Here is a 10,206-nt window from a genome sequence, read left to right as displayed (position 1 = left end):
GAAAACTGACAATTGACTTTGCCAAGTACATACTGGCATAAATATTATCATTATAATACAAAATGCTGAAGATCATTTTTTCAAAAGAAACTGCTATAGCTGTCTTGTTTGTTACAAAGGACTTTCGGTAAACGGCACGTCTCTTACCAAAGTACAAGATGTCTTCTACAGGATCGAATGTCATACCATGTAAAAACGAGCCGCGGAATAGGACTATCACCGTCTTCCCATCCAGATCTGCGCTCAGGATACTTTCCTTGAGACAAACATACACACAGTCACGTTTAGGATCCACAACCAAAGCAGATGGATAGTGAAGTGCGTGCCGTTTTGGCTGGCTGATATTAAATATAAATGTTTAATTTTCCCCATCTGGTGTTATTGTGTACATGGCAGACCAAGGCATTACTATTGCCATCACAAGGAGGTTTCTTGTCACATCAACAGACATGGCAGTACATAAAATGTTCGACTTGATCATTGTTACAGTGCTTGATCCTAAGGTGAAGTAGGAAAGTTCCAACGTGCCAGCTAATGACACCATCACCCTGCGCATTGCAGCGAAGTAACCAATTGCTTTCACATCCTTTAGGGCTAGATTTGTATATTCAGTGAAAGACTTGTTCTGTACGTGAAACTGAAACAAGGCTTCTCTGCGTGGTGACATGGATTCCAGGAAAAGTAGAGTCCCAATTTCGTGATTGGTCTGTGCTGTCTTTTCGGAAGCTGTGAATAAACATAAACGGAAGATGTAGAAATAAACAAGTCATTGAGTCTGTGCCAGACGCTTTCCACGGGAGGCACAGTCGTCGAAGGCGCCGAAATTCTCGTGCCACGAACATTCGATCATGGCCCTAGTTATGTTTCTTGGTTTATCAGCACCATACTCCTGCGCCCACTTGCATAAAGCGATCTTAGCGTTAAGATGATCGTAACTCCCATACTTTAACTTAGGCTTACAATAGTCAAAGCGCTAAGATCGGTTTGTGCAAGTGGGCCCTGGTTGTGGGTTTCATTGAAGTGGTAACCATCTAATATCGCTGGTTAAATATACAGGAAGACATCTGTCCAAACCATGCGTCAGTACTGTCGACGTTTGACTTCACTCTAAAACCTGAAGACATGTTTAATCCTCTTTTGTACTGGATTCCTTAGCTAAAAACATTATCCTTACAAAGAGATATATATTGCTAGGTCCAGCAAATGTACCACCAAAGAGTCCAATAGATTACCCATTAGCCCTAAATACAAACAATCAAGCAAGGATTTACTACATATGCACAGGAGGTATTCGGGACAAGTGGATTAATACAATGTGGCTTTTAAAAAAAACCTTATTATTTGCTTGACATTTCTCAGAAATGTAATTTAACTTTGTAAACCCCTTTCCCACGTGACAAACTTGAGGAAAAAGCACATTCATTGAACTTTGGGATATTTGCTTCAAGTATATCGATGATCTGATATTGTTCAATAACCATGAAATACCCATTACTTTCCACTGATTTACCGAACCTGCACTAGAAATAGGATAACAGAGACCAGTGAAACCGCCTCACCTGTTCCATATTTTGATCTATTCATAAAGATTTAGAATGACAAAGAATTCCACGCAAGACAGTATGACGAGAGGCATGATTTCAACTTTCTAATAGTCAACTTTCCCTTTATGTCGAGCAATATTCCTGAAGCCTTTTGCTCTCTACTTTTCACAACGTTTGGGGTAAATCGCGAATGCTCTTTCTACCACGATTTCAAAGAGCATCAAACGACTTTTGCTCAAGACTATCATCACTATATTATAGAGATCCATAAACACATACTCATGATAAAGTCGGAATCGTACAATCGGCACTGCTTTTAGCAGAGATATCTTGTGGCGATGGAAAGGGTTTTGTCCTTGTTCAACAGCCTCCGTGGTCTAGTAGTAGAGCGTCCGCGTCATAACAAAAGACGTTAAAAGATGGTACTTGTTGTTACCATGTCTGGCGCTCAGCATTAAGGGGCTAAAACAAGGACTGGTTGGCTAGGAGTAAGTATACTGTGTCTGAGTGGGGTATTCATGTTAAACTGCGGCATGGTATCTCAGTGAGCTAGCACTATAAATCGGCATCAGTCCGGACTAGTACAAGCAGCCACACACACACACACATACACACACACACACACACGTGCATACACGTCGCTATATAAGTGCAAAAATCTTGGACGCGACGTTAAACCCCATTTCACCTCACCTCACCTTGCTCACTCTGACAACGAGTACAATGCCGCTATGGGTTTACCAACGTGGGTAAATGAGGAATTGTCTTAGCAATGTACATGGAGCAATGTCTTAGACAGACCAGGCAACATCTTCCATATGCAAGGGATTTAATTGCCTATGTAAGTCCAGTTTCCACCCTTGCCGAACTACGCTGGAATTTCTGGGCTCGATCGAAGCGCCACCAGTGGCTTATACGAGTTATGCCCATTCTATGTCCCCGACCATGCAAGACAATCAGATCCATAATCAAGATAGTAATAAAACGTGTCTTACCTCGCGAAATGCACCTTGTGTGCGTGCGTACGTGCGTGCGTGCGTGCGTGCGTGCGTGCGTGCGTGCGTGCGTGTGTGCTTGTTAAGGCTTGTTCCAGCTACATGAGCGAGTCTGCACCAGACAATCCGCTGGTTGATATTGTGAGCAACGATCCACGCCGTCGGGGTATGATAACCAATTCACTAAGCCTGACCACCCAGTGTGTTACGTCATAGATTGCTAGTGACCCGAACAAAACATATCGAGGAGGGATTGTTTACCAAAGTACTTTTAGTCGTTCTGATACGTTTGTCGTGTTTGCTACATACAACTGGTAGATAGTGGAGGTCTATCAGTGTTGCAGATCACGGAATGGCGCGAGCGGCGACGAATGACTCACATCATCAACCCTTCATGCACATGTCTTATCTCACTTACCACAAGACAGCATCCTTGCTCTGCTGTAGAAGATCCGAGAGTACTTGGCACAGGTCCTGTTGAGAGCAGCAAATACCCTGGCCTCCAACTGCAGGTCATGCTAAATATCAGGACATAAAATGGTCGTGTTTGGACACAGATATGTACTAACGTAACATGCAATGGTGTTGTTAGTTTAAAGGTCCAACATTGGACACTTTGTGGTCCTTGGTGTTCCCGGTTCCGCAGTTCATACTTGCTACAGTAAACACCACCACAAACCGTTTGAGATTGGTGAATACGTGTCGAAATATCCAACCACACACGTTTTTAATCAGCTGGTGATTGTTATAAAATGACTTTTAATGTTCACTAGCATTTGTATTGATAACTCTAGATCTCTCTAGATCAAAGATGACACCGTGTTCATCTTATATTTGTGTAAGGAGAAAAGTCTTTAAAAGATGGTACGTGTTGTTACCCTGCCTGGCGCTCAGCACATAAGGGATGCACAAGGAGTCAGTATATTGTATCTGAGTGGGCCATTCTTGTTAAAATTGGCCAGTATTACACAGCGGCATATCTGGACTAGAACAAGCAGCCACACTCTATAACAACAAAGAAATAAATCTTTAAAAGATGGTACGTGTTGTTACCCTGCCTGGCGCTCAGCACATAAGGGATGCACAAGGAGTCAGTATATTGTATTTGAGTGGGCCATTCTTGTTAAAATTGGCCAGTATTACACAGCGGCATATCTGGACTAGAACAAGCAGCCACACTCTATAACAACAAAGAAATAAATCTTTAAAAGATGGTACGTGTTGTTACCCTGCCTGGCGCTCAGCACATAAGGGATGCACAAGGAGTCAGTATATTGTATTTGAGTGGGCCATTCTTGTTAAAATTGGCCAGTATTACACAGCGGCATATCTGGACTAGAACAAGCAGCCACACTCTATAACAACAAAGAAATAAATCTTTAAAAGATGGTACGTGTTGTTACCCTGCCTGGCGCTCAGCACTTAGGGGATGCACAAGGAGTCAGTATATTGTATCTGAGTGGGCCATTCTTGTTAAAATTGGCCAGTATTACACAGCGGCATATCTGGACTAGAACAAGCAGCCACACTCTATAACAACAAAGAAATAAATCTTTAAAAGATGGTACGTGTTGTTACCCTGCCTGGCGCTCAGCACATAAGGGATGCACAAGGAGTCAGTATATTGTATCTGAGTGGGCCATTCTTGTTAAAATTGGCCAGTATTACACAGCGGCATATCTGGACTAGAACAAGCAGCCACACTCTATAACAACAAAGAAATAAATCTTTAAAAGATGGTACGTGTTGTTACCCTGCCTGGCGCTCAGCACTTAGGGGATGCACAAGGAGTCAGTATATTGTATTTGAGTGGGCCATTCTTGTTAAAATTGGCCAGTATTACACAGCGGCATATCTGGACTAGAACAAGCAGCCACACTCTATAACAACAAAGAAATAAATCTTTAAAAGATGGTACGTGTTGTTACCCTGCCTGGCGCTCAGCACATAAGGGATGCACAAGGAGTCAGTATATTGTATCTGAGTGGGCCATTCTTGTTAAAATTGGCCAGTATTACACAGCGGCATATCTGGACTAGAACAAGCCGCCACACTCTATAACAACAAAGAAATAAAGAAAGAAAAACATCAGCGACAAAAAACACACTGCCTCACCTGCTTGCTGTGTGCACGTACGGCCCATCCTTCAGATGCATCTGTTATGCCTTCGTGGTCGGGAAGCACCTGACATATGAGATGAACTTGTGAAAACCTGTACCCAGAGCAGCCCAACATGGCCTCGCAGATCTGCTGGCACATCAAGGGTCCCAGGAACCTTGTCCCACCGGTGTCGCCTAGCAACAGACCATTGACCAGCACCAGAACAGCCACACACAGCTGTCCCAGTAAATGTGTGGTCCGCATCGCCAACATCACGTTTGGTACAATAACTTTTATAATTAGTAGGCTGCTTCAATATTTGAAGGAGTGTTGGTAACAATTAAATGGTAAATCATTTCTGTTTACATTAGTAATATAATAATTTTGGTAAACGTCTTGTGTAGAAGATCGACACAATTCCATCTGGGTCTCTACAAAGAGTTTAATATTCACTACATTCAAATTAACTTATAGGTTAAGAAAGGTCAATTCACTTCTTTTAAATGTTTAAAATAAATTTACTGGGACGTCGTTGAGGTATGATTATTGGAAAGAAGATGGGAGAATCTTCTCTTAACATTCCTGTGGTCCATTTCGAATCATTAGTGGATATTTTAATCCTGCAGCGTAGTAATGATCATAATTATGATTCGAATTAAAGTGAGCCCCTCTAAAAGGACTACTTATTATGCTATTATATATTTGATTTTAATTATTTTAATGATTATTTTACAATGCGTTACGGCCAGAAGGGAAATTATGACGATATAAACTGTACGTTAAAAATACTTAATGAGGCAAGCATTGAATTGTATTTTATTGTCTTTTGAGTTCAGCAGCCTCTCTGCCCCACCTCCCGCCCCCTGTATCAGCCTCTGTACCCCACCTCCCGCCCCTGTAGCAGCCTCTGTACCCCACCTTCCGCCCCTGTAGCAGCCTCTGTACCCCACCTTCCGCCCCCTGTAGCAGCCGCCTCCTGCTGTAGCAGCCTATGTACCCATCTCCCGCTCCCTGTAGCAGCCTCTGTACCCACCTCCCGCCCCTGAAGCAGCCTCTGTACCCCTCCACCCGCCCCTGTAGCAGCCTCTGTACCCCACCTTCCGCCCCCTGTAGCAGCCGCCTCCTGCTGTAGCAGCCTATGTACCCATCTCCCGCTCCCTGTAGCAGCCTATGTACCCATCTCCCGCTCCCTGTAGCAGCCTCTGTACCCCATCTCCCGCCCCTGTAGCAGCCTATGTACCCATCTCCCGCTCCCTGTAGCAGCCTATGTACCCATCTCCCGCTCCCTGTAGCAGCCTATGTACCCATCTCCCGCTCCCTGTAGCAGCCTCTGTACCCCATCTCCCGCCCCTGTAGCAGCCTCTGTACCCCACCTCCCTCCCCCTGTAGAAGCCTCTGTACCCCACCTCCCTCCCCCCGTAGTAGCCTCTCTACCCCACCTCCCGCCCACTGTAGCAGCCTCTGTACCACACCTCGCGCCCCTGTAGCAGCCTCTGTACCCCACCTCCCGCCCCCTGTAGCAGCCTATGTACCCCTCCACCCGCCCCTGTAGCAGCCTATGTACCCCACCTTCCGCCCCCTGTAGCAGCCGCCTCCTGCTGTAGAAGCCTATGTAGCTCGGAACAGAAAGAGTTTTAAGTGCTGGGGATACGTTGAATCTGTTCAGAAAGAAATATCACATGCCACGGAAAAATATGAAAACTTCAAAACAGGTACAAAATAGAAAGTGTTTGCTGAGTGTGATCTAAGACAGGCTTTGTGTTAAGACAATAATTGGAACTGATACGAAACAAAGCATTTGTGACTGTAAATTTGTAAGTTTTGACAATTGTTTAACTGTCAAGTTTGTCGGATTCATAAAGCAATCTGAAACTGACTATCGCTCCTACATTTCAAGATTTGTCAAATGGTGTAAGATTTTGTTCTTATTCTAAAGCCAATAAAGACAAAGGAATTGATTATAGATTTAAGAAAAAAAAGAGACCAAAATTCTGACGTTGTTGTTGATAACGAAAGTATTGCTGCAACATTATTGATTCGAAACTCACTTGGAATGCCCATATGGAGCATATTTAGAGAGGACCAATAGCGATTGTATTTAGGATTTTTAACATTTATAGAGTTTGGCTGGACTAACGAATCTATGCATAGTCCAAACAAAATCGGCCTCCCGTACGTAAAACGTCCGTGCATATTTCGTGTGTGCGTGTGTGTGCGTGTGTGTGCGTGTTTTTGTGTGTGTGTTCAGTCCGAGATTGGTATTACGGACACTGCTCTCTAATGGTTCACATCGAATCTGTCAGGGAGAAATCAGTCTGAGACAATATCCAAGGAATTATCTCTGATCAAGCTCCTCACAGGGGTAGTCTATTCGCGGAGCTCTCTATACTATCGCTGCCACCAGTCAAAACTTCCCACTGTGATTAAGTGGCCCCAACCATGCTTGGAGTTGAACTCGCAACCGAATGACCGTTATGTTTACAAACAAGTGACGACTGTCGTGACGCAGAATACACTTACCGCTGATAAATTATTTTCTTTGTTTGTCAAATTGAATTTCTATTTCATTAAAAGTATCATCTTTAATTGATATAGTAAGGATGTAAGAGAGAAGCTGGTTGATTTTCCGTCAGTCTGCAATCTCGAACCAATCTGATTATTAAACAAACAAAGTAAATTCATCTGGAAAACATGGTCAGTCGTAAACCTTTTCAAAATGAAATATGATGGCATTCCCATAGACATAAACAAAAGTATAAACGTTACTACATATAGGGTTAGAGTGCAAATTTCAAGATTCTTGTAATGGCCGCGCCCACACTGGTAGCAGCGATGTTACCGAGAGTATAACGAAGGTGTCACGCGCTGGGAAGGAGCTTGCCCATATATTTATAAAGGGAGGTCACTCTAATTTCAAACGGGAGCTATCTCCGTTGTTTTTGTATTTGCGAGAAATGGCCTCAGACCACAGTTATCCCCCCTAAGTTTTACCATGAACCGGAAGGAAAATAGGAAAATATAGTACCCTGTTTAAATGGGCTGTTCAGCCTGTGGCAATTTTTTGGAGTGACTTGTGATAGCTTAAATGAAAGATAAGACATTGTAGTTTGCTGTCAATTATTTTGTTAGCCCCAATCTGTGAAGGTATTGATTACAGCTTCCCATGATTTGACCCCAAGTTGAAGGCCGTTGTGTGTGTTTCGGCTCGAAACTTCCGGTGAGCATTGTTGACAGTGGTTACTGCGAAAGCGAGATGGTGAATGCTGGCCAAAACTTCGCGTGTTAAGTGACAAGTGGCAGGTTGGTCAGCATGCAACAGGAGAACAGCCTACGACCGATGATAATTGTGGTGGGCTGTCATGTCACTCTAGATAGCAAAGAAGGAAATTAATTGTGGTCTGAGGCCAAATGGTGTCAATCACGCTGTACGTTGTTGTTGGTCCAGCTTTTAAATGCCCAGCTTATGCCTAAGGTAAAACGTATTCTTAATTAAATGTTTTAATGCATTATATATTTATCTTTCCATCCGTACGTGGCTACCGGCACTAAACCATTTTCTAAAATGTGGGCCCACATTGCTCTCGTCATATATAGCGATAGAAACAAGTCGGCCTCAAATAAATTTTGTATATCGCCTAGCTTCGTTAGGTTGTTTAATTAGTGTTGATAATCAATTCCTAAATGTGGGCAGACGTTCTCCCGTCATTTATTAATCGCGAAATTCCACTTTATTATTGATAATCATTTTCTAAAATGTGGGGCCACATTGTCCCCGTCATATATGGTGATCGAAACATGTAAGCCCACATTTGCATATCGCCTAGTGGGTAGACGTTCTTCTGTCATAGTGATTGCAACAGGAGGAACCACATTTATAAATCGCTAAGCTTCATCAGCTTAGCTTACTTAAAACCATTTTCTAAAATGTGGTCCCACTTCTCCCGTCATGTAAGCCTAGTGATCGAAACAGGTGGGCCTACATTTGTAAATCGCTGGGCTTCATTGGGTTGAGTGAGTGAGTTAAAACTTTAAGTCACATCGGCAACATTTCAGCCCTATCGTGACTATCAATAGTTAAACGTAATACATATATTGAAACTTACATAAACACCTGTCAACGAAGGAAAGTAAAGTAACTAGATTTATCACAGAAAAAGATAGACAACTAGTACGGAATCATAGAAGAGAATAGCACTCTACATAACGATACAAGATAACAACGGGCTATAGATCGTCAGCATCTGAAGGTAGACCACCATGCTGGGGACCATGGGGACTTACAGTACTTTTGCTACCTGCATGGACCCCAGAAGGATTTACATCATCCCTTCAGCAACTGGCGACTGTATGCAAAGTTAGCCACAAGTAAAAATACAAATATTCTACGTTTAAAAGAGTAGTAGGCAGAAATATTCTTTGAATGACATGGAATTACGATATCCTCTCAGAGGGACAATAATTTTACACTACGTCAACCCCCTTTAGGGATACGGCCAGTAACAAACTCAGATATAATTTCATTCTACCAATTTCGAAAAGTAATTCATTTTTATACAAGACATATTATCAAAATTTATTGAACAATTCTATCTCTTTTAAAAACCCAATAACTAAATGAGAATTAATATTATTAAAAAGATCCTTGAGAGATGATGATTTTAAATATTTATTCCTTGTGATGGTAAAATCAATACAGTCAAGCAGGACATGCTTGACCGTGATTCTCTCATCACAAAGGATACAAAATAGAGGATCTTCACCTTTCAACAAATATTCGTGAGAATATCTACTATGGCCAATACGACATCGTCGTAAAATGACCTCTTCAAATCTGGACTGACAACCCAAGTAGGTGTAACCGGTATTTGGTTTAATTTCATGTAATTTATTGAGGCCTACTTGAGTGTCCCACTTTTGTTGCATTTGATCTCCGATGTAACATCTAATAACAGGTTTGATATCCTCGTATGGGATCAGAAGTGATGTCACAGATTTGTTGAGTGCTGCTTTTGCAGCAGCATCGGCCATTGTGTTCCCAGTGATTCCAACATGGCTGGGTAACCAACAAAAGACGATGTCATATTGGCCAGTAGCAAGTGTATTATATACAGTAAACTACGGTTATAACGAACACGCTTATAACGAACTGACGGATATAACGAACTACTTTTTTGGTCCCGACTATTTGCTGTAGTTATGCTGTATATATATGCTTATAACGAACTACGGTTAAAACGAACTAAAATTAGTAGTCCCTTTCAGTTCGTTATAACCGTACTTTACTGTAATTCAATAATTTGGATTAAAAGTGGAAGGTTACATGATATATTGGTTGCGTTGGAAACCTCCGCAAACTCATAGCACATCAGAACATTGACCACCATGGTTGATACTAAACTTTCGAATAGTGGAAACTCAGTGGTGATACGTGAAAACCTAGATTTATCAAGGAAAGTATCACCTATTTTAACTATTTGAAAGGTCTAATCCTACTGTTTATACATTCTGACGTGGCTGACGGCACCAGGTACACCTGCCTGCGTTGAAAGAGTTAACGAGCGGAGAAC

Source organism: Haliotis cracherodii, unplaced genomic scaffold (assembly GCF_022045235.1).
Source record: "Haliotis cracherodii isolate W230 unplaced genomic scaffold, xgHalCrac1.p SCAF_14, whole genome shotgun sequence".
NCBI lineage: Eukaryota > Metazoa > Mollusca > Gastropoda > Lepetellida > Haliotidae > Haliotis > Haliotis cracherodii.
Note: the sequence above shows the minus strand (reverse complement) of the source record.